The 26,771-nt window shown below is 36.8% G+C and overlaps 1 long non-coding RNA gene across 1 annotated transcript; it reads left to right on the top strand.

Moving 5' to 3' along the window:
* On the top strand, positions 1 to 25,496 carry LOC140637563 (uncharacterized). Its single transcript, XR_012034650.1, has 5 exons — positions 1 to 140; positions 3,562 to 3,628; positions 5,477 to 5,606; positions 8,992 to 9,073; positions 24,671 to 25,496. It is a non-coding gene; the product is annotated as an uncharacterized lncRNA (long non-coding RNA).
* The last annotated feature ends 1,275 nt before the right edge of the window (positions 25,497 to 26,771 follow it).

The following is a 26,771-nucleotide window of genomic DNA, read 5'->3' as shown; positions in this document are numbered from 1 at the left end:
GAAAGAGAGAGTGAGCATAAGCCAGAGGGGCAGAGGGAGAGGGAGAGAGAGAATCTTAAGCAGGGCTGGATCTCATGACCCTGAGTTCATGACCTAAACCAAAACCAAGAGTTGGACACTTAACCGACTATACCACCCAGGTACCTCTGTTTAATTTTTAATAGCAGTGTAGTATTATATGATGAGAAGGTGCCATATTTTTTGACAGATCTTCCATTTCATGGTACATTGATTGTTAATGTTTTTGGGGGGAGGTGTTTGTTTGTTTTTGTTTTTAGCTATCAAAAACTATTAAAAATTGAATGATAAACATTCTCATTTCCATTTATGAGAACTTCAATAATCTTTTCCCTTAGTTGAAATTCCTGTGCTGGATTTGTGTCATTCAATATGAATGCTTTTAATTCTTTTGATACATAGTGCCAGATTATATTCCAGAAAGATTTTCAAATCTACATTCAACTAATAATTAATTAGAGGGCCTATTTTTATGCACCAGTCTTTGTATTATTGTTATAAAGTCTTTTCTAAGTTGGTTGATGAAAACCAGAATCTCATTTTTATTTTAAAGTTGCATTTCTTAGTTACTAGTGGAGATGAATATTTTATATATGTTTCTAGACAATTAGTTTTTCTTCTTTTGTGAATTGCCTGTTCATGCCCTTTGTCATGATTTTAATTTGTGAAGATTATAAGGTTCTTTGAGGGAAGAGACTACATTTTATTCCTACTGGAGTTCATTTCCATTAGTACTGTGCCTTGGGTCTAGCCCAGGCTGGGATTTGTAAGATTTGCAGAATGAATGAATGATAACCCACTATTATGTTTTTACTTAGTTACCAATAAAAGAGAATCAAATTAATTTTGCACATTTGTATTTAGTGGGCAACAAATGCCATTTTTCTCCACAAAAAGTTTTTTCCTCTGAAGAAAATTTCTTAACTTCTTTTCAACAATAACACCATTTTTAGCCTGAATGGATAAATACAAGATTGGACAGATTCAGCTATTTTCATGTTTTTTTTTTCTTTTTTCTCAGCAACTGTCAGATTTTTCTATTCTTACAAGCTATTTTGGAATACTCAGACACAAATAGGGATTTATTATCTCATTTCATTATAGAAAATGAAAGCACTGAAATAAAACATCTCAAAAACTCATCTCTGAGAATATTCTACAAATTTGTGCTTTTTCTTGACTATATTGCACAACTGAGCCCACTAGGAAGATAATACTCAAAATTTCTTTGAGCCTAATTGTTCTTAAACTGACCTGTTTCTTCTTTTTAGAACATTTTATTTTCAGCAGAACTTCTATTTTCATTGAATCTGGGGATGTGAAAGTGACATAATAGATGTGAATTTTTTTTTTTTACATTCTTATAGATGTTGCACTTGAATATGCATGCAGAGATGTATGTTTATAGAGATACACAAACATGCATATATTCCTTTCAGGCAAATTATTTTTCTTGTTAACTTTTCTCAAGGGTTACATGTTATGGAGAAGAAATGCAAGCCACCATTTTCTGAGTCAGTGACTGGGTCTTATGTGTTATAAATTCACAATCATATATAAAGCCCTAAGATTCTGGAATCACAGTTGTTTTAGTCCTTTGTTTTCTAAATAAAGTTAAAAATAATGAAAGCCATATATTAATTGTGTAATTTTAAAAATAAGAGAATTATAAAGAAAGAAAGCCTGTAATTCTATCATTTAGAAATAACATTTCTAAATGTATTACATTACAGTTTCATCATTTGTATTACAGTTTCATCATTTACTTTTTTATAGAATTCCACTATTTCCTATATACATAGCATGTACATATAAGACTATAACAAGAATTGAAAATCATATGTATTGACGTTTTTAAATACAAAAATAATATATTCTCACTATGGAAAATTTGTTAAAAACCAAATATCATTTATATGCTATTTTCAGTAATTGAATATTTAGGATTTTTTTCTTTTTCTTTTTTTTACTATTATTATAAGCAGTTGTTTAAGATCACTGTTTAGATTCAAGAGAATGGGCAATTCTGTCTGTAGATATTTAGCCTTATTATTTCCTCCAAATTGTCACTTGTATTGAACTGGATCCATAATTTATTCATTGACTTGAAATACTACCTTTATCATGTGCTAAATTCATATTTGTGTCTGGGGTTTTTATCATATTAGTGTTGCCATAAATTCATAGTCACTGACTTCAGCCAGGTTCTTATTACTCATTTTTATATCTTCATGCTTGGCTTCCATTTCTATTCCCTTCAGGTATTAGAACTTCACTACAGCTCAATGCCCCCTTCTAAACCTTCATGCTACTCCCGTAACTCCCTCTTCATCAATAAGATAAGGCCACAGTGGGATTTTTTCCAGCATCCCTGTATTAATTTTGTATGGCTGCTGAAATAAAGTACCACAAACTTGGTGGTTTATGACAGTAGAAATTTATTGTCTCACAGTTCTGGAGACTAGAACTCTACGATCAAGTCATCAGCAGGGCCATGTTCCCTCTGAAACCTGTAGATGAGAATCCGTCATTGCCTCTTCCTAGCTTTCTGAAATTCTTGGCAATCCCTGGTGTTCCTTGATTAATAGATGCATTACTTCAATCTCTGTCTTGGTTGTCAGTCACATGGCTGTCTTCCTCCTGCGTGTCTAATTGTTTCACACAGAAATTGTCTCCTAATTTCCCTCTTTCTCTTTTTAAGGACTCCAGTTGTAATTGGATTAGCACCCACCCCCAATCCAGTGTGGTTTCATCTTTACTAATTATATCTGCAATGGCCCTATTTCTAAATAAGGTCACATTCTTAGGTAGTAGGTAGGGTAAGAACTTCAACATGTATTTTGGGAAAAAACAATTCAACTTAAAACAATCTCTCTTTTATCTACACACTTACTATATTCACTCTTATCTTACTCACCTCCTTTTATATCACAGGATAGGATTTTCTTTCTGTTCAAATTAATTCAGTATTTTTTATTCTAACCCCTCCTATCTTCCATGAAACTCTGCTCCATCAACAAACCCCTCTTTTTTGGCTCCTTCATGTGCTTTTCTACTATAAATTCCCCTGCATCCTGAAAACACACTTACGTCCCTCATCCTACTAAGTGATCCATCTCTTTAACCTAAACCCCTCCTTTTAGTTATGATGACATCCTTCTCTTCTTACCACATCAGGTATTTGAACTTCTATCAGCAGCATTAACTGTTTACAGACTTCACAAAGAATTGACATTTTAGTCATTTGACATGAATCATTGTGTGTCTGAGGATAAATAAAGAAAATCAAAGTTGAGTTGAAATGTCAGTGCTAGATAGTTGGTTCAGATACCTTCCTAATAAAGGAAATCAGCCTGACAATGTGTAGGTCAATATTCATGATTCAGAAGAATTATGACTATGTGTTCTGGATGTTTAGAATTGTCCTTAAATTGTATTAATAGAATGTTATATACATTACACTATAATTTTCTTGGTCACATTTATTAAACCTTAAACCAACCAAGACTTGGGTACAAGATTAAATTATCTTTGTATCTGCAGAACCTAGCAGAGATCTTGGAACCTATCAGGTGACCAGTAAATATTTTGGTGATGAATGGACTCATAGGTAAGCCAACAGCATCTTTTCTAAGATAGTGTTACAAGGTGAAACTAGTTTGTCCATATAGAGAGCAGTTAGTTGTATGCCTTGACCTCATTATTTCAGTATTTTAAGCAACAGAACAGATTGGTTATTATAAAAATATTTTTATTTTTATATATTTTTAAAGATTGTATTTATTTGACAGAGAGAGGAAGAGCACAAGTAGGCAGAGCAGCAGGCAGGGAGAGAGGAAGAAGCAGGTCCTCTGCAGCAGCAGGGAGGTGGATGCTGGGCTCAATCCCAGGACTCTGGGATCATGACCTGAGCCAAAGGCAAATGCTCAAGTGACTGAACCAACCCAGATGCCCATATTAAAGTATTTTTAAAATAGAAAATGAAACTGTATTTACCAAACAAGAATTGTATGGAACACTCGTGGAATGTTATATGAAATAAAAACATTTCTAAAAGTGTTTGGAAATAAGTTTGAGGAAGATTGACATATGTATTTAAATGCAGAAATTCTTAGAATCCACGTATCACTTAGATTTGTATTTGGCTATATGTGATGGAAACCTGAATGTGTACTTATAAACGAATACGGGTTTAAGACACCTGGGTGGCTTAGCCGGTTGAATGTGGACTCTTGATTTTGGTTCAGATCATGATCTCAGGGTTATGGGACTGAGCCCCGCATTGGACTCTACACTCAGCACAGAGTCTGTTTGTCCCTCTCCCTCTACTTCTCCCTGGACTCTTTCTCTCTCTCAATAAACAAACAAACAAACAAATAAATAAGCAGGGGTTTGTTTTTCTCATGCAGGAAAATAAATGCATCCAGAAAGGAATGGTAGTTTGGGATGCCACTTGCAGTCAGACTTCTTCCCTCATTCCCCAGCATCCTCCTTAGCATAGTGTGAGGCTTTCTTCTTCACATACTGGCTTGCATGGTGGCTGCTGTACTAGGCATCTTACTGGCTTTCTATGTATGTAGAATAGGGCCTAGTCAAGATATTGATATATTAAGGTATTGTCTCAAGCAGGAACACATAAAGACCCATTTAAAAAACAAAACAAAACAAAACCCTCACCAGAGTTAATCCCTGCTCTGTCCAGTAACTCCTAATGAATGAAGTACACTGGAGAAACTATACACAGAATAGTTCTTATATAACCATGGTAGATTGATAACAGTAGTGGACTTGATTTTTTTTAGTCCTTCTATCAAAGAGGTTGAGTCTATTTTTGCCTTGGTAAATATAACTTGTGGGGTTGAGTGTGCCAGTTCTGAGCCTAGGTCTTAAGAGGCTCTATGCACTTCATCTTCTCTCTTGCTCCTCTCTCCTCCCCTAAGTATAAGGCTGGGCTAGCTTGCTGGAGAAGTCACATGCAAATGAGCTGAGATGGCACAGACAGTGAGAGAACTCAATCATGGTCATCATTTAATTGCCTACATTAGCTATAGACACATGAGTAAGTCTTGCTGAGCCCAGCTCAGACCAACACAACTATTAAGCACCATATCTTTTGAATGTTATATGTAATATTAACTTTTTAAAGTAATTTTTATTTTTGAAAGTTCTAAAAATAAAAAAGAGATTTAAAAAAATCATACAATATACCACATAGGATGGAAAATTTTAAACTTTGCTATATTTGCTTCAAGTCTCTCACTTTATGAAAGTGTGCTGCATCTGTGAAGTTATGAACCTCTGATATCCCAACTCCCCAACCTCATTCCCCTCCTCAATTCCCAGAGGCAGTCATTTGATAGATTTAGTGTATATACTACCAAGGCTCTAAAAAAATATTTTAACATACATATGTATCCACGAAAAAATGTTTTAAAAGGTAGGTTTTATTATTATTCAGGTATGGTGAAGCCAACAGATCAGGAAACAATTGCCACTGAGAAGACAGTTCATCACAGTTCCCAAGAGAAAGAAGCACATCACAAAACACAGGCCACACAGGCTTCCATGTAAACAATGGGAAAGGCAGGGTAAGCAGGTTTTAAGATTGGCTAGTTTAAATAATTTCAGGAGGCTTAAGAGCCTATGGATAGTCCTTAGCTGTCTGATACCTGACTCTGGGATGATCAGAGCAGAGGAACAGTGGCCCTGAGTAGAAGAGCCCAACACAGAGGATGGTTGAGATGTGGGTTCAGAATTGGTTGGTTTGTAATGAAAGGCAGTTCATAGTCATTTACTGTCTCTAGAAATTGGCTAGCCCTGTGTGGGGCAGTGTCTCTAGGGCAGCAAGGCCTCTGATATCAAAGCATTAGAAATATAGAAATAAAAAAGTATGTGTGCATAAATAAGATATAATGTATGCATTTTAAAACTTACATATCTAACTTTATTTTTCCCCTCACCATCACATTCAGTGAAAGAAGGAACATACATGTTAAGATGCATATATTTTATTACCTACTTATTCATTTTTTTATTGCTGAACTTTTATTCCAACTTAAGAGTATTCCTCATTTTATTATATATTTATTTATGTATTTATTCTGGACATTTGGATAGTAGGCAATAAGTTCTCATGTTGCCAACAATGCTGTGATGAGCATCCTTATACTTGCATCTGTCTTTGGTATGCTGGGTAATAACATGTTAGATAAAATTCTAAGAACGACTTCCAAGTTCCTTGTCCCCTAGTGTGCACAGTCCGTATAATCCTCTCTCTTGGGTACAGACAACACTACGAATAGGAGAGATTTCAGTCCCATAATTGGGACACATTATATGACAAAGATGAAATAATTTTTCAAGTGTAGTTAAAATCAATTGAATTTAGGTTAATAAAAGGGGGACTCTTTTGGGTAGACCTAACTTAATCAGGTGAATCCTTAAAAGGAACTGGGCCCTTCTTGAAAAGAGATTTGAAGCATGAAGGAGATTTTCCTGCTGGCCTTGTAGAAACAAATGCCCATGTGCTGAAGTGCTTATGGATGAGTCAGATAGAAAGAACTTGGAGGCAGCCCCCAGAAACTGATAGTAGTACTTGGTCAACCACCAGCCGGAAGATAATACAACCACAAGTAGTTCAATGTGGTCAACAACCAGTGATCCTGGAAAAGGACTCTGAACTGTAGCCCTGAACTGAAGCCTTGATTTGAGCCAGTGACACCTTGAGCAGGGGACTCAGCTAATCCTACTCAGACTTCTAGAAATGACAAGATCACACATTTCTGCCATTTTAAAGTGGTGGTAAATATGTGGGAACTTGTTACATGCCAATAGAAAATTAATACATAGGTTATGCACATTTTTTATTTGATAACTTTGACAAGATAATCAAAGTAATTATAAGAATGTTTACTTCAACAGGAAGAAAATGAGAGAATTGAGAGTTCTAGTGCTCACACATTGTTACTAGTGACAATATTTTCTGGCTTTTTAATAAATAAATATTTATTTATTTTTAAAAATTTTTGTCACTTTATTTAAATTTAAGCTTCCCTACTTACTATATAGAAATAATATATTCACATTATTAAGTCCCCAAACTGTGAAAGATGTAATATGTTATTTTACTTGCAAGCTAAGAACTTAGCTTATGAGAAGTGACCTACTATAGCTTCATTTCTATGTATGCCTATGCATATTTTTCTCTATATGTGTATTCTCTGGCCCACGGATCTGATATATATATATAATTTCAATGATATATTCTTTGTGAATGATATATATATACACCAATATATATATCATTATATATTATATATAGTATTATATATTATATATTATGTATATATATATACATTGTGTGTATATATATATATATACACATTATATATATATATCATTCACAAAGAATATAATCCATGGTTAAGATGGTTATCCATGCCCCAGTGTACCATAAGGCAAGTCAAAGTAGCTCAGATGTTTACTGGCATGTATGGAGGTTTTGCACCACAGGAAAGGAATCACCAAATTAGGAGACTTGAAAGTTATATTAGGCAAATGTATATCTATTTTTCCTCTCCTTCTGACAAACAGACAGAACTTTCTGCCTAATGTAAACAAATACTCTCAAAGGAGAGAAGAGTACCCTATATTGTAAGCAAATATCTCTGGATAACAGAGGAAAGTTGTCTCTGGGTTTTATTACTCTTAGAATATAAACATTTGGCTCTAGGGGAGATAAATCTCTAAATTTATTTATTTATTTATTTACTTGTTTATTTATTTATTTATTCATGAGAGACACACAGAGGCAGAGACACAGGCAGAAAGAAGCAGGCTCCCCGCGGGTAGCCCGATGTAGGACTGGATCCTGTGACCCCAGGATCACAACCTGGGCCAAAGGCAGGCGCTGAACCGCTGAGCCACTCAGGGATCCCCCTAAATCTCTAAATCTTATCCAGAGCAATTTACTTTCTTTAACTTCCAAGGTGTGTTTGCCATTCACCTCTAAAGTCTAGGCTATACAGAAATATGAAAATATTCATGGAACATTGCCTGCCAACAATTGTTTCAGTTAAATGGTAAAATGGCACCATAAATTATACATGTATGTATAAAACCAACAATCTCTGTGTTACTACCTACTGTCACCCAGTACTATTCCTAAGAAGTAAATGTTTCTTTAACTCTTCTAGTTATTCTTTCTTTCTTTCTTTCTTTCTTTCTTTCTTTCTTTCTTCCTTCCTTCCTTCCTTCCTTCCTTCCTTCCTTCCTTCCTCCCTCCCTCCCTCCCTCCCTCCCTCCCTCTCTTTCTTTCTTTCGTTCTTTCTTTCTTTCTTTCTTTCTTTCTTTCTTTCTTCTTTCTTTCTTCTTTCTTTTTTTCTTTCTTCCTGTTTTCTTTTTTTCCTGGTATTTACCTCCATAACTCTATATGATCTGCATATCCCACATTTCTTTTTTTTTCTTTTTTTTAAGATTTATTTTTTTATGATAGACATATATATAGAGAGAAGCAGAGACACAGGCAGAGGGAGAAGTAGGCTCCACACAGGGAGCCCACCATGGGACTTGATCCTGGGACTCCAGGATGGCGCCCTGGGCCGAAGGCAAGCATGAAACCGCTGAGCCACCCAGGGATCCCCCCATATTTCTTGATATAACTACTTTATTCATTATCTCTTGACTTCTTATAGAAGATCAAGATAATCAACACTCTTACATGCTCCTCCACTCTGCCCCTCACCTGGTATTTACCTTTACTTTCTTCTGGATAAAGCTATATCATCATTTGGGTAAAATAAATATTCAGTGTTTACATGTCCAGAACTATAGGAATATTATTCACTGGTTAGTCAAATATAGATGGTTCCCAACTTACGATCATTCTACTTAGTTGGGATTTTTCAACTGTGAAAGCAATACACACTCAGTAGAAGCTGTACTTTGAATTTTGAATTTTGATTTTTTCTTCAGCCAGCAGTATGTGGTACAGTACTCTCTTGTGATGCTGGGCAGCAGTGAGCCAGAGCTCCCAGTCAGCCATGTGACCATGAAGGTAAACAACTGATACACTGACAACCATTCTGTACCCATACAACTGTTCTTTCATTTTTATTATAATATTCAATAAATATCATGAGATCTTCAACACTTTATTATAAAATAGGCTTCATGTCAGACGATTTTGTCCAATTCTAGGCTAATGTTAGTGTTCTCTGAGCACATTTAAGGTAGGCTAGGCTAAGCTATGATGTTTGGTAAGTGAATGTATTAAATGCATTTTCAACTCATAATATTTTCAGTTATGATGGATTTATCAGGATGCAACTCTGTCATAAATTGAGGGAGATCTGGAGTGTACTGTGATTGTATCTTTTTACTTGCATTACTTTTGAAATTTTTGAAGATTTCTATTTCCTCAATTACTTCTTTTCCTTATCTTTCTAAATATTTACCTTTCACTTTTTAAACAGTCTTATTAAGATATAATTGGTGTACAGTAATTTGCACATTAAGTGTATAATTTGATAAGCTTTGACATTTATATCACAGACCTATGAAATGAGGCCACAAAAAAGATAATGAACATATCCATCAACCTCTAAGTATTGTTTGCCCCCCACTTTAATCCCTTCCTCCCTCCTATCATTCCCTTCCCTACATCTCAGGAAATTACTAATCTACTTTCTGTCACTATAGATTGAATTTCATTTTCTGGAATTTATATAAATGGAATCTTACAATCTGTACTTTTTTGTCTGGTTTTTGTCACTTAGTATAATTATGTTATGACTCATCTATGTTGCATGTAGTAACAGTTCATTCCTTTTATTGTGGAGTAGTATTCCAGTTTCTCCAGAACCCTGAGAATATTTGGTTTATTCAGTCTTTTAAATTATACCATTCCAGTAGGTATGCTGTGGTATCTTTGTGATTATTATTTAATTTCTTCATGACTAATGATGTTGAGCATCTTCTCATGGGCTTCTTTGCTATCCATATATATTTGCTGGTAATCTTTTTAAAGCTTTTGTCCATTTGAAAATTTTTTTTATTATTGAGTTTTTAGAGTTATTTATATATTATGGATACAAGTCCTTTATCGATTTATGATTTGCAAGTATCGTTTTGTGATTTGCAAGTATTATCTTTCTGTGGTTCATTTTTTCACTTTCTTTTTTTCTTTCTTTTCTTTTCACTTTCTTAAAATGTTTTTCAAAGCAGAGAATATCTTGATTTTGGTAAAATCCATTGTACTTTCACTTTTTGGATTGTGGTTTTGATATTGCATCTAAGAATTCTTTGCTTAACACACAATCACAAAGATTTCCTTCTATTGTTTCTTCTAAAGTTTCTATAGCTTTCAGTTTAACACTTAGGTTTATTATCCATCTTGAAGTTTTTTTAATATGGTGGATAGAAGTACATTTTATATATACAGATAGCCAATTGTTCAAGCATCATTTGTTGAAGACTATTCATTCATCAATGAGTTCGTTTCACCTTTGTTGAAAATCAATTACCCATATATGTATGGATCTATTTCTTGACTCCATTCTTTTCCATTGATCTAGTAATCTGTCTATGCCATGCTTTCTTGTTACTGTATCTTTATAGTAAGTTATTAGACACTGTAATGCCCATTTGCACTTCGGCAAATCTCTGGAATTCTCTCACTTGGGTGTTACTTGCATCCATTTGACCCTTGTCCCAAAGGTGGGATAGTTGCAACTCACAATTTTGAAGATTCTATCAGAGTAACAGGTCAGAGGATCTGCAGTCCTTATGTAGCAATTCTCCTCCAAGTGTGGCCTGTGGACCACCCATATCAAAAACAAATTTGAAGTGGGAGTGTGTATGTGTGTGTGGGATTACTATTTATATTTCTGTGCTCATGCCCGATCTGTTGACTCAGAATCTGTACTGCAAGGGCTCAGGAATCTGCATATTTGATAAGTTTTCTGAGTGATACTTATAGACACTAACATTTGATAATCACTTAGTGGTGCTTGAAAAAAAGCCTTTTCTTGTCTAATTTTCATATTTATTACACAGATGAGTGAAACATAATTATTCAGGTGAGAAGGAAGAAACCACTTTAATTTACCTGGTTATTCATTTGTTCACTTACTTATTCATTCATTCATTTACTACAAACAGGTGACAAAGACTAGGACGTAATGAAACAACTTGAAGAATTTGTGGAATCTATTTTCAAAGGTAGAATGGGTATGGTATGTTCTTAGGTATTATTTGTGGCTGTCAGATGATGAATCGGCAGCTGATGCTTTTCAAGAACCAGAGAAATACTGTGCTGGCAGGGATGCCTATAGGCATCTCCACCTCTAGGCTTTTTGCAGATTTCTTTTAAACAATCCCAGACTAAAAGAAAACTAACTTATTCTTAAGCCTATTTAGGACAAGAGATTTCATAGCCACCTTTATATATTAGATCTAGTGCTTACTGCTGCTTTTTCCACTACAAGTTCCTGAGTGTCAACAACAGATATAGATTCTTATCATGGAAAAAGCAGGGCTGGCCTGGGGCAAAACTATGGTGCCTACTTTAGAAATATTAAGAAGCTGGGCAACCCGGGTGGCTCAGTGGTTTAGCGCTGCCTTCAGCCCAGGATATGATCCTGGAGACCTGGGGTCGAGTCCCACATCAGGCTCACTGCATGGAGCCTGCTTCTCCCTCTGCCTGTGTCTCTGCCTTTCTCTCTCTCTCTCTCTCTCTCTCACATAAATAAATGAATGAATAAATAAAATAAAAAAATAATTAAAAAAAAGAAATATTAAGAAGCTGATGATACTCGTTCCCCTTTTCTTAGTCTGGTTTCTTTCACTGCTATCTCCAAACCAACATCATAATGTGTTGTTTTTGTTTCTGTTTTGTTTTGTTTTGTTTCTTTGGCTCCCTCTAACTCCAAATCTGGGTTAAGGAATGGTTTTGGAAACTCATTTATATCGATGCCAGATGATAGATGCATAGAGCCTTACATTGTAGAAATGGGAGTGTAGAACTTCAGATGTTATAGCTGACTAAGGTAGCTATTTTGGTGGATTTTCTCCTGTGTTCCAGAAGTCACTTAATAGAGACAGGTTATTACTTTGCCTTCTCATTGAGCAGTTTTGGAAATGGTATGACACAAAAATGACTGTGTGTTGCAGAATAGACATCACATCTATTTGACTTGTAAGACAGAGGACTTAGGGATCAAAAGAAACTTTACTCTCATAGAGAAGATCATATTAAAGTTAGCAGGGGTCTTAATATATTGGCCTCATTTTACAGACAGGGAGGCTGAGGTCCAGGGAAGTGAAATGACGTGTCCTAAGTCACATAGATAACTAGTAAGTATCTGTAATGTGGAAATCAGATATAGCAGCCTCTGCATTACTCGGCTAAAATAATTATCATGGGCATACTAATAACCCAGAGCAAGTAAGGAGAATGCTAAATACCTTCTTGTCTCATAATTATGGCAAGAGCTCTGCAGTACAAATGCAAGCTAATGTCCTCTGAGCCCAGTTCTTTGTGGGAAGAGGCAGAGTATAAATAAATAAGCAAGTAAGCGAGTAACCTCCAACTTACAGTGCTAATAATGAAGAGTTTTAATTTTTTTTAAATGAGTGCATCCCTAGGGGTATATATGTATATTACCTTATATTGTATACTGCCTGGAAAATGATCCATGATCCCTCAGAAGACCCATTGCCTTGATTAGTGGTAAGTTAGGTTGGTTAATTAAGGTTACTTTAATACTAATTAGTCAAGGCTTTAATTATGCTTTCAGGGCAGGAACATAGGAATGCTATGGTTGTTAGTGACCCAGTTAACTGAAGTGATAGGATTTCTTGTCTTTCATCTAACAGTGATTTGTGATAAAGAACAGAGGGAGTAGAGCTGATCCTAATGGGATTATAAAAGCATTCTTAAACCAGAGTCAACTAGAGAACAGCAGTGGACCTAAGATAAAAAAGTATCCTCTGTAGCTTCTGGAATAGCCCTGCCGGGAGAAAGGCCAAGGGGCTGAGGCACAAGTGACTTTGTCATGGAGAGCTCCAAAGAAATTGCCCCATCAGATCAGTAGGTAAATGGATCATAGAATCTAAGAAATAAGTGAGGGCCTCAAGTTACAGGAGAGGTGTCATGACAAATAAATAGAAAACTAAGTGGGAAAAGCCTTTTCCTGGTGATGACCTGTAATTCATTTATTAAGTGTCCTCTGTATGTCAGGCTGCTAGTCTAAGTATACAGGGAGTTATATTCTGGTGGGACAGACAGATTTGCAGACAGATAAAATATGCGGCAACATACTATGTGTCCTATCTGCAAATCTGTCTCTTCCACCAGACTGCATGCAGGCTGGAATGCATCCTGTTTTTCACCAAATTCAGCAAGAAAATGAGCTTAGATTCTTGCCAGCACCAGTATTCTTTTAATATCTGCAGCCCCTTGTTTCCAGGGTAGTGTAGTGAAAACAAAGACATTCTAACTTGAAACTAGGCTTAGAAGAATTTTTGACTTGGATGGTACCGTTTAGGAGTGGGAATAGGAAATTTGCCAACTCGAGCCTGACTCAAAGGACTAAATTTGGAGAAAGCTGTTGAATTTGTAGTGTCTGTAGTTTTAATAGATTATATCTTTTGTTCGTATTATCAAATACTTTGGAATCCTCATTCAGTAAAGTGGTTTCACTCTACCATAAACATGATAGTAGAAAAAATTTATGAATTTTCCTTCTTATATACCAAGGCTTTGTAATTCCCTGTCAGAGGTTCTTTTGCATTGTGGACACAAGAAAAGTTCCTTTGTTTTTAAAAAGTCCAACCTAAATGAAGAGACTTTGCTGATCTTCCCTGGAGGTGGTAGTAATACAAATGGAGTTGGGAGTGGGGCTTACAAGGAGAAGCACTACTCTCGTGTAGGGAGGGGCCAAGAAAGAGGAATTGTGTACAGTACCTGCCTAGAGTGGTGATAGAATCTCTGAGGAGAGTCCCTTCCTGGTGCCTCCAGGAATATGGATACTTTGTGCTAGACAGAGCTGTATTAGAGCCCTAACTCTCAAGAGCTCCTGCTCTCTTAACAATAAGCAAATGGGAAGTGAACCTTCTGAGCAGGAAACCAGAAGATCCTCACAGAGTTTGGCCACACAGAACTCCAGACTTTTGAGTAGCAGCCTGAGAGATAAGGAAGATTGACTTTTTTTTTTTTTTTTTGGTCAGTGGAGACTCAAAATATAAAATTTGTTTTAGAAGATTATAAGCAAATATGACATTACTACTGTGTTGTGGCTTACAAATTCTCACATCTTACTATACCTGTGTTCTGTATTAGCAAGTTCAATCTTTGAATCAGAGACATATTCTCAGAAGACTCACCTCTGTGTGCTTAGCACTCTTGACACCTTAGTCCATAAAGCTCCCCTCCATTATTACTGGAAATATCTCCGTTATAATCTGGATATTTGGCCATGGAGATGCTGAGATTAGTATTAGATATAACATGGAGACACTTCATACATCTTCTGAACATTCAGAAATTCGTCTCTACCTGCTACTATTTTCTGGTACAATCCATGGCTTCATCTGTTAATCCTGGAAGAAAAGCAGGATGCTTTGGACTTCCTGAGAGATCTTTGTCTTTATAGGTTTGAAGTCATGTATTTTTGCTTTATAGATGATTTAAAAGATTTTCTTAAAGATTTTACTTATTTATTCATGAGAGAGAGGCAGAGACATAGGCAGAGGGAGGAGAAGCAGGCCCCATGCTGGAGCCTGATGCAGGACTCGATCCTGGAACTCCAGGATCACGTCCTGAGCTGAAGGCAGACGCTCAACCACTTAAAAGATTTTCAAGAATAATTTTTGGTTATTGAAATTTTGCCTTTTTTGTACCTAATTAACTTTATTTTTTATTTTTTAAAAAATCTTTTATTTAAATTCAATTTGCCAACATACAGTATAACACCCACTGCTCATCCCATCAAGTGCCCTCCTTAGTGCCCGTCACCCAGTTATCCCATCCCCCTAACCACCTCCCCTTCTTCAACCCTGAAATTTTCCCTTATTTGACTCTGGAAACTAGTCCCTTTGTCAGACACTTTGCCATTTTAATATATCTTTCTCAAATGACATAAATATTGTTTATTAAATTAAAAAATGTGATTGTTTCCAGTTCTACCCAGATATTACTGTAATCACAAAAGAAGATGCCACAGGAGTTCAAAGGCCAAAGGAAGTTCTGCATCTTCAAGGAAAGGCATGCAGGATATTTAGGAGCTATTAAAATGACAGGTTAGGGAAGCAAAAGAAAGAAAAAAGATCAATGCATATTTGACAAGTATTTTTCTGGATTCAGACCTGGTGCCTCATGTAGCTCACACCATTCTTGAGGAGCATTCCCCTATTAAGGAGAATGTTAATATTATCTAACAAATAACACTTCCATATAAGATTGTGGGACCTCAATTTGCTTCCTCCAGGCTCCCCTACTTATTTCTGGAACTGCTCCCACCACTTTAAACACCCACAATCTTCTGATGTCTCCTCAATTTAATTCTGTAACCATGACCTCTCTCCTGACCTTCAGAATTTTTATCCAATTGCCTGCCTGGCAAATCCGCTAGATTTTTAATAGGGCATGAAATTAATAGCCCATTGCGCCCCTGACCCCAATACACACCTCTTCTTAGTTCTCCCCTTTTCAACAGTCATTTCTCTAAGAGCTGTTCTATCCAGAAACCATGCAGTGTTTTCTAATTCTGTTCTCCTCTTCACCCTAATATCCAATGTGTCAGCATATCCCGTCCATTACTGCAAAAATACATTCCAAGTTAGCCACATTTTCCCTGTTTTCCACTGTTTTCTTTGTCTGTGCACCCACTATTATTTGCCTGAAATACTGCAATAGCCTGTAAGCTGGTCTCTCTGTGCCCCTTCCCTCCACCTTCCACTCTCCTCAGAGCAGCTATGGTGAAGCTTTAAGAACAAAATTCAGGTCATGTCAATTCCTAGATAAAAGCTCCAGTAGCTTCCCATTACACATGGAATACAGTCCAAACCGCTGAGCAGGGTTCTAAAACTTTCCACCTGACTCAACACCTGTTTGTCTCCATGAATCATCTCCTACCGCTTTCACTGCTCACTGTGGCTTTCACAATGACCTTCTTTCAGGTCTTTGCAATGCTAAGCCTATTACTCTCTTAAGCCTTCTGCACCAGCTATTCACTCTACTTGGGATGTTCTTCTCCAGGATCTTATGTGGCTGATTCTTTTATGTTTTTCAGGTCTCAGCACAGGTGACATCTCAACAAGACCTAACCCTATCCCCAACTCCACCATATCAGTTCATTTTGTTTTTTTATTGCACTTACTGATACCTGCAATGGCCTTTTCCTTTCACTGTGGACTTGTTTATTACCTCTCTTCACCTTTCTGTGCCTACCTTGTTCTCTTCCATGTCCTTAGCATTTAATACCATGAGTACATACTCATACATACTCTCATGAATAAGGATTAAATTAATGCACAAAATCCCTAAGGTGTTTCTTATTTGGGTTCATTGATACATTTTAAAAACTATCTTGTGGCAATTATCACCTTTCTCTTTCTTCAGTCCCCCTCAGGGATGCCCTTAGCTGAAAACTCTTCAGCTACATGGGATGGGTTTTTCCAGCCCATCTTTTCTCTTCCTATGCCCCCACCCCTTACCACAGAGAGGCATACAATGGACATTGCTAGCATTGCCATTTTCAAAGATGCCTCTAGCTTTCTAGAGTTTAGGTCAACAAATCCATATAGGCCATGGAGCTATTTCCATATAACCCTAAGGAAAATGCCTTTTGTTTTTCATGGCTATGATCAAACAATCTGTGAGTCACAATTTTAGTGGCCCACAGAACTATCAGTGAAATAAATGTTTGTATTTTATGCAACCTTAATTCCCAAGGGTTTAAATGGGAGTTTAGGGTGGTGGTGGGCAAGGGGGAAGTCTGAGAAGTAGACCTAGTGCTGTGTGTATAACATCACCTCCCACAGAATTGGATATGGTCAGTGTCTGGATTTGACACTTAGAAGGCACCTCGCTCCTCATACAAAGAGGTTCTACAGAGCTTTTCCCTCCAAGCTGCCAGCCTTGCCTAGATATAGCTGGATCCCGCCATAAACAGCTTAAGCTCCAGCTGTGACCCCTAGTTCCATGCCAGAGTACTGCTATAATCCTGACACAGAACTGATTAGCCATGCTTAAGGACTTATGCATGCATGGGACATGATATTCAAGCTTATTTAAAAGGATAAGTTGCAGAATTTGAGGTAGGGAAATGAAAAATTTAAGAGAGGGAAGTAAAGGCAGAGGGAATGGCATGTGCAAAGGCACAGAATGATATAATCTGATAAATTAGGGACTTAAAGGAAATTTAGTAGGATGAGAATAAAAGCATAGGAGGTAGAATAGGAAGAGAGGGGCTAGTTAGGGAAGCAGGCATCAGATTGTGAAGGCCTTCTGGACCATTCTGAGGAACTTAGGTTTTAAAAACAGGTGATTAACACTGAATACATTTTTAAGCAGAGAAGTGAAGTGATAAAAAAAGGTTTGTTTATTTGTTTTTAATGAAAGCAACTATAATAAAGTGGAGTGCGAGAGACTTTTGGTAAGATCAGAGAAAGGCTGGGCAGTGGTCAGGCAATAAAGGTAAGACTGGACTAAGAGGATAACTATTATTGTGGTGGGGATAGAGTAAGATTTAACAGGCATTTCAAAAATAGGATAGAGCTGACAATGGCTCTGAAGAATCATGAAAAATGGTTTTAAGAGTGATTACTCAAATTTGTTCTTGGGAAACTGAGGAAATTATGATGGCCTCAATCAAGACAATCAAGATCAATCAATCCAAGAAGAAAAACACCAGAGATGGAGAGAAGAAAAGATTTCTGAGGCTGAAATAATATGGTCCAGAAGAAAAATCTTATGTCATAGATGCAGTATTTAAGACTGGAGCTGTAGTCCTAGCAGGATTGGGAGACTTACCACCTGTTGATATTGTTGATGGAACTGAGGGGTAATATGGCAGATGTGGCATATTAACATTTTGTACTAAGGATTTTGATCCATATTGAAAAGGTAATGATCTTCAAAGAGTCACTGATCCTTGTTTGACATTTACCCATTTTCTCCAGCTTCCATTGGCAGTCTATTGGCATTCCCACACTGATACATACAGACTTCTTTGCTTTTTCAGTTTCAACACACAAACACCAAATCACTGTCTGTATTCTGGGAAGGAGAAACAAATGTTTTGTTTTCTGATTTTAAAAATTTGTTGTATTTGAAGCAGCAAGGGGTTAGAATACAAAACCAGGAGCCAAAAAGTTTTGGTAGTTAAGTTAAGTGACTTTTCTTCCTCTCTTCCTTCCTCCCTTTCTTATTTTAAACTTTAGTTTCCTCACCTAAAATGGGGATGGGTTATGGTGATGGTGGTAACGTTCTGGCTGCTTTGCAGGAACAAAATGTAATGATCAAGACGGATAGTGGTTACAAAGATTCAATGAAACTCTCTTGGGTTGCTATTTACTTAAAGCACAGTAGCAGTGAGTTTAATCCGATGGAATTATCTGCTCTGTTATGCAGAATGCTTCATGATACCTGGATAAGATGACCACATCTCCATCCCAGATAATTTTGTGTAAAATGGAAGATCATTGATAGCAGAGACACTGGAGCACATTGACCTAAGTACAAGCCCTAGATCAGCCACTTATTGGTGATATGATCATAGACAAGTTATTGGAACTCTTTAAACCTCTTCAAACCTATTATTGATAAAATAATTACTCCACCATATTTGTGTATAAGAAATGTATTTGTTTTCTTTTTTTTAAATTTAAATTCAATTATCCAACATATAGTACATCATTAGTTTCAGGTGTAGTGTTCAATGATTTATCAGTTGTGTATAATACCAGTGCTCATCCCATCATATGTCCCCTTAATGCCCATCACCCAGTTATCCCGTCCTCCCACCCACAACCCCTCCAGCAACCCTCAGTTTGTTTCCCAGAGAGAAGAGTCTCTTTTGGTTTGTCTCACTCTCTAATTTATTTCCATTCATTTTTCCCTCCCTTATGACACTCTGGGCGGTTTCTTATATTCCATATATGAATGAAACCACATAATTGTCTTTCTCTGACTGAGTTATTAAAGTCAGCATAATACTCTTCAGTTCCATCCATGTTGATATAAATGGTAAGTATTCATTTCTGATAGCTGAATAATATTCCATTATATACATAAACACACACATATGTATATGTTACATCTTCTTTATCCATTTATCTGTCAGTGGACATCTTGACTCCTTTCACAGTTTGGCTATTGTGGACATTACTGCTATGAACATTAGGATGCAGGTGCAGGTGCCCCTTCAGATCACTACCTTTGTATCTTTGGGGTAAAACCTAGTAGCACAATTGCTGGGTCATAGGGAAGCTCTATTTTTAACTTCTTAAGGAACCTCCATACTGTTTTCCAGAGTGGCTGCACCAGCTTGCGTTCACACCAACAGTGTAAAAGGGTTTGGTTCCCCTTTTTCCACATCCTCATCAATATTTGTTGTTTCCTGTCTTGTTAATTTTAGCCATTCTGACTGGTGTAAGGTGGTATCTCATTGTGGTTTTGATTTGGATTTCCCTGATGACAATGACATGTGATGTGAAGTACTTTTTCATGTGCTTGTTGGTCATGTGTAAGTCTTCTTGGAGAAATGTCCGTTCATGTCTTCTGCCCATTTCTTGACTGGATTATTTGTTCTTTGGGTTGAGTTTGATATGTTCTCTCTAGATCTTGGATACTAAGTGCCCTTTATCTGATAGGTCATTTGCAAATATCTTTTCCCATTCTATAGGGTGTCTTTTAGTTTTGTGGACTTGTTTCCTTTGCTATGCAGAAGCTCTTTCTCTTGATGAAGTCCCAGTAGTTCATATCTGCTTTTGTTTCCCTTGGCTTTGGAGACCTGTCTAGCAAGAAACTGCTGTGATTGAGGTCAAAGAGGTTGCTGCCTGTGTTCTCCTCTAGGATTTTGATGGATTCCTATCACACATTTAGGTCTTTCATCCATTTGGAGTTTATCTTTGTGTATGGTGTTAAGAGAAGGGTCTGGTTTCATTCTTCTACATGTGGCTGTACTATTTTCTCAACACCATTTATTGAAAAGACTGTCTTTTTTCCACTGGATATTCTTTCCTGCTTTGCCAAAGATTAGTTGGCCATAGAGTTGAGGGCCTATTTCTAGGTTCACTATTCTTTTGCATTGATCTATGTGTCTGTTTTTGTGATGGTACCATACTGTCTTGATGATCACAGCTTTGTAATACAGCTTGAAGTCAGGTATTGTGATGCCCCTAGCTTTGGTTGTCTTTTTTTCAACCTTCCTCTGGCTATTTAGGGTCTTTGCTGGTTCCATACAAATTTTAGGATTATTTGTTCCAGCTCTGTGAAAAATGTTAATGGCATTTTGATAGGAGTTATTAGAGTACAGATTTTTTACCTCTTTGGTTAGGTGTATTCCTAGGTATCTTATGGTTTGTGGTATACTTGTAAATGGATTGATTCCTTAATTTCTCTTTCTTCAGTCCCATTGTTAGTGTATAGAAATCCAACTGACTTCTGTGCATTGATTTTGTATCCTGACACATTAGTGAATTGCTGTATGAGTTCTAGCAATTTTAGAGTGGAATGTTTTGGGTTTTCCACAAAAATATCATGTCATGGGGATCCCTGGGTGGCTCAGCAGTTGAGCACCTGCCCTTGACCCAGGGAGTGATCCTGGAGTCCTGGGATCGAGTCCCACATTGGGCTCCCTGCGTGGAGCCTGCTTCACCTTCTGCCTGTGTTTCTGCTTCTCTCTCTCTCTATGTGTCTCTCATGAATGAATAAATAAAATCTTTAAAAAAATATATGTCATCAGCAAAGAGTGAGAGTTTTCTTCTTTGCCAATTTGAATGCCTTTTATTTCTTTTTGTTATCTGATTGCTGAGGCTAAGACTTCTAGTACTACGTTGAACAACAGTGGTGAGAGTGGACATCCCTGTCATGTTCCTGATCTTAGGCGAAAAGCTCTGTTTTTCCCCATTGAGAATGATATTCAGCATGGATTTTTCATAAACACCTTTTATGATATTGAGGTATGTTCCCTCTATCCCTACGTACACTGTGGAGAGTTTTATTCAAAAAAATATGCTGTATTTTGTCAAAGGCTTTTTATGCATCAATTGAGAAGATCATATGGTCCTTGTTTTTTCTTTTGTTAATGTGATGTATCACATTGATTGATTTGTGAATGTTGAACCACCTTGCAGATAAATTCTACTTGGTTGTGGTGAATAATCCTTTTAATGTACTGTTGGATCCTATTGGCTAGTATCTTGATGAGAATTTTAGCATCCTTGTTCATCAGGGATATTAGTTTGTAATTCTACTTTTTGATGGGGTCTTTGTCTGGTTTTAGGATCAAGGTAAAACTGGCCCCATAGAATGAGTTTGGATGTTTCCTTCCAGTTCTATTTTATGAATCAGCTTAAGAAATGTTTTTAAAATGAAAATTAAATCTCTGAGAAGCCATTTACCAGGATGTTGAGGCACTCATCATTCAGATTTGCTCTTTTCTACTTCTAGTCACACATAAATATTGCCTAAAAGTCTCAGTTGTATTTTGTGGCTGGAAAGAAGAAAGTCTTAACTCCTCAACCTGTTGTGCTCTCTATCTAGGTCCATTTGATCCACTAAAATAGGAGAGGTTCTGTTATCTCTGTGTCAAGCTTAGGTGTGAGGGTTTTGCTAAGGCTGGGAGCTTAGGCTTTCAGTACTCTTAGGTACAGGATAAACCATTTCTTTCCGAGGTCCTGAGAGAGAGCTCTTAAGTGTATAACACACTTTCTGAGAAGCTAAAAGAGTTGGGTATGGATCTTTGCTATTTGCAAAATCAGCTGAAACATCCCTTCCCAGGCTTGGGGGATCTCCCCCTTATCAGGTTCACAATTTTTAACCTCCCTCCCTCCATACCTCTACCACTGAACCTTGGGCATTTGTCCCATAATTTTCCCTCAGAGGGTCTTTACAAACAATACCTCTATTTCTTTCCTGGGTGTATGGTAAAAAGTGTGTTTATTGCAGTTAACATTGCCATATTGAATCACTGTTTTATGCATATATATCACTTACCATAATGTTTGACACAGCATTAAATGCTTCATTAATGACAGTTATAATAGATATGTTCTGTCTCTCTTGAACCACACTTTAGACTCCTTGAACTCTACAGTGCAGCTTTGTGTCCCAGGAAGATGACTCATAGCACAAGTTATTGGTTCCCATACTCTGGCTCTTGGGTAGGTTCTGACAATAGAGGAGACTAAAGAGGGAGAAGAGAGTTAGATTAAGGTATTTATTTCCCTGGCTTCTCCCACTAGGCTTGCAGTGAACTGGCTGCCTTGCTCTCTGGAAGGCCACAGCTCCTGCCAGGTCGTCCATGCTTCATAGCATGGAAACATCTTCAGAGTACTGCCTCTTTCCTTGATGCTTTTCCTCAATCATAGCCTCTCCTTTGGTAAATAGCTCCCACCCTCATTCTTCCTAATAGCATCTTGATCTTATTCAAGAACTGGGATTTCAAGTTCTTGATGAGTCACTTCCCAAACCTAGAGGGATGAATGCTAAAGTCGGTCATAATTTCATTGTTATGTTAGCAAAAGACATAAACATATAAAGATGCACTGGCCAACAAAATAGTAGATGAAGTCCATCCCTTGGAAGCACCATGAAAAATTTTCCCTGCCCTAAAACAGGAATGCTGAATAAAAGCTTGTGTTTTTACTTTTGAATCTTGTTGTATAAGATGTGATACTTGGAGCTGTTGAAGCCATCTAATGACTATAAGCAAAATCCAAGAGAATCACAGAGAAACCTGAGATTGTGGAGTTGCTGAATTAAGTCTAGAACAGTCTACTGCCAAACTTTCGTTATAAAATATAATTTTCAGTGATTTAATAAGTTCAATTGGAGTTTTATGTAATTTGTAGCCCAAAAATCTTGACTAATTAGTCCCAATTACTATTCACACTTGCTTACTTTTAGTGCAGAATATTGCTAATAGAAAAACAATTTTCCAAATGTTCTGTTGCTGCTCTTTTTTTTCCTATTTTGCTATATACTTTAAAGTTAAGAACATAAAATAATAAAATAACATTTAAATCTGTTTAAGGTAAGGTAGTATATATTTCTGTCTCATCTGGAAATGGCATACTTTTGAAATGAATGCAATAGAAAGTGGGAAAATCTAAAATTTCAACATATATCGAGAACGAATAACAAAATGATGTCTCTAAGATTAAAGAAAAAATGACATAATGCTTTTAAATTTTATTGTGGAAATTATGGAGTCTGAAAAGAAAAGCTATTTGCTTACAAGTTAAATGAAGAATGGACAACTTTGAAGACTCAGGGAACTCTTATTAAAAGTCATTTCACCAATGACTAATTCATAATTTTCCAAGTGCTTGGGAAAGTGGCTAGCCTATTATTAGCATGACATAATTATTTGTTTAACATATCTGCTGCATGAAAAGAGAGGTAGAAGCCAGGATTAATAAGTTTTCATTCTCAAACAGGTTTTCCTGGAAAGACCCTATTTCTAATATGGATTGATTCATTCAGTTCACCTCAGTGACTCAAGGATCATATAGTGCGAAGACTATATGTCACATGACTCATCCCTTCAATGGTTTATTACCAGAAACTCTATCAGCTGCTCAGAAATAACCAGAGTTTTGTAAATCACTCATGTTTTTTATGATTTACCTCTTTCCAGTACATTTTCCCTATGGAGAGAGAAAGCAAGGGATAGACAACTGGGGATCAGAAAATTGTGTCATAGACATTTAAATCCTGTCTGCTTTCTGTTTCCCACCTCCTCATCTCTTTTTTCCAATTTTAGGTGCCAAATCAGTTACTGTCTTCCCACAATATTAGTCTGGGGTGGGGAGCAAGATAGGGACAGATGTTGGCTCTAAGAAATAGCCACCCCTTCGTTTATATCTCTGATATAACATACTTATTGATACCAAGATAAAAACAAAGCACTACACATATTATCCAATTTTTGTGTAAATCCAGAAAAAACATTATTATTGACTTGGTTCTATATCAAGTCAGGCAAGTTATCCACAAACAGGCTGAAGATAATAAACTCTTTGGGGCATCCATATACTGTACAGCAATCACACCATTCCCTAGAGCCACAGAGGAATTCATTTACCTCACATAGGTGAGCCTTCCTCTTCCCCAGAGAGCATTTTGTTCATCTTAGCTCAATACAAGATCAGATCCATTGTCAGTAGTAACAATTTGTACCAAGCTTTTTTCCACTGGGCTAAAACTTAAAGCATCTCTGAATGGAAAATAAATGGCAATAGCTGTATCTCAATTTTTACAAGGGGGCAAGGGGAGAGGAAAAGAGAGGGAGAAGCTTAAAAAGATTAAGACCTTCGCTTGAAATCATAGGTTCATTCATTGTGATAACACAAAACTGAAGCCAGGCCTTGGAAAATCTAGTCCACTGATTCCTTAAACCTTCTGTTTTCTTATTTGTTGCAGGTAAATGACAATCCTTGCCTCACTATAACTCAAACAAAGACAGTGAAGAGCCCCTTGGCATTTGGAAGGAATTTTATTTTTGCTGAATTTGGAGACTGGCCTTGGCTGGCTCTTTATTAATGTTAGAGAAAAAGTCAAAGAACATTATTTTTCTATTAAAGCAAAGGTTTCTACATTAACTCTGAACTTTAGGACACCACATAGAGCTGAAGATAGAAGTTGGAGTGACAGTGACACAGAAATGAATTGAAATTGCCACTGACAATAAAGTAGGAAGCGGTGGTAGGCAGTAAAGTCTTGTCCCTGAAATTTTTACAGCATTGCCAATGCTGGAGGGGACAGTAATTTAAGGCAGTTATGGACCTAAAAAAAAAAAAAAAAAAAAAAAGCAAAAAGAAAGCAATAATGTTGAAGTCAGACCCAGTCTGTATGGGATGGTTATTATTTGGTTTAAAACTGTGGAGAATGCATTTATGACTTTGGTAAAAGAGGAAGGCTGACCTTGATGCAGTGAAGATTTGAGATGGGATTGGAGGTCATTGTTCTTGGATTGCACTAAAGATGGGAGAGCCACATCATGCCCTGTCACTAAACAGACATGTGTATACAATTCTATCCATTCAGGGTTTAGAACCAGTAGACATTTGCATTTTAGGGATACATTTGAAAATCTCTGAGAAGCCAGAAGTGGTACTCTGAGAGCATATATGCATACATTCCTGGTCTCACTGAAGGAGGTATCCTATTCCACCAGGCAACACTGTATTACATAGGAAGTTGGTTGTGGAATAAAGACTTGGTATCAAAACACCACATGTGGATCCAGGTCCTGACTCTCTCCCTTACTCTCTGTGTTATCCTGGTCAAGTTATAGTCCTTCTGTGATTTTCAATTGTGCCATATATAATAGGGGATTATAATTATATTTGGTTTATAACATTAGGGGGTAAATAAAAGAAAGTGAGGATGCACTATATATCAATCACTATATAAATGCTAAAAATTGTTCCCACTAGATTGGGCTCATTTAAGAAAGAAAATGTAGGTTTTCCCCCTTCTAAATATAATTGGCTATTTTTATGTAGGCATTTGATATCAGTTACTATCAGGGACTTAGACAAAATTGCAAAAGAGACAAAATTTGAATCTTCCTAATTTCCATGTGAATACTTTGTCTACCCAGTTCTTCTTTCCCATGTTCTCCAGAGAGCCGGGTCAGAATAGGAGGATTGAGAGAATGGTAAAGTGAGTGGGGCAAGGATAATGACATGTAGGCTCAGTGTCTCAGGTGTGCAAAAATGCAAGAACTATGATAGAGTTTGAGATGTGAAAAAATAATTTTGGCTCCAACTGCAGCTCAGCCCAATTTATATAGAGTTACTATATTATGTATTTACTGTGTGATGTGGGCATATTTTAAGATGTTTGATATTATGTCTATGATGTGCCTAGAATCTTAGATCTTAAAAGGGCCTGATGGAGATGCTAAGGAAAGACTTGTTCACTATAATTAAACCAGCATTTAGAGGGCTGAGTTAGCAAAGAGAACAGGAGAAAATGTTCTGCTGGACCAATAATCCCTGATGGGGTGTGTGTGTGTGTGTGTGTGTGTGTGTGTGTGTGGTGAGGGATGAAGTGAGCAGGCATCACTCAGCAGAAACTAGGGGACACTTAAGGAATTAACACAACTTGGTCTTTTATTATAGAACATAAGGTAAGATGTGGGAAGTAACATTTCAGGCTGTGACAATTTTTGCTCATCCAGCAAAGGTACTAGCACATATTAGGCACTCGATAAATACTAAGTGAAGAAACAAATGAGTGGTCTAAGTCAGGGAGTGCCCAGTGGTGCCAGAGCAGGCAGGGAGAGAGTGGTATCAGAACGTCTTAAAGCGAGCAGGATGCAGTGACTGGCTTGAAAGTCACCTTGACTAAGAGCAGGCAGCAGGAGAATTAAGTTTTTGCAGGAGTCCTTAAATAATAAGGATAATAATATTGTTAACAATGATAAGCTTATTGTTTGCTAGGTGTTAAGCAGAACACTTCACTACGTTCATTATTACATTTCATTATCATATTAACTCTGTAATGTGGGCACTCT

The sequence above is a fragment of the Canis lupus genome, chromosome 8, assembly GCF_048164855.1.
Source record: "Canis lupus baileyi chromosome 8, mCanLup2.hap1, whole genome shotgun sequence".
Classification (NCBI taxonomy): Eukaryota; Metazoa; Chordata; class Mammalia; order Carnivora; family Canidae; genus Canis; species Canis lupus.
The sequence above is the reverse complement of the archived record's forward strand: the minus strand, read 5'-3'. Positions and strand labels throughout refer to the sequence as shown.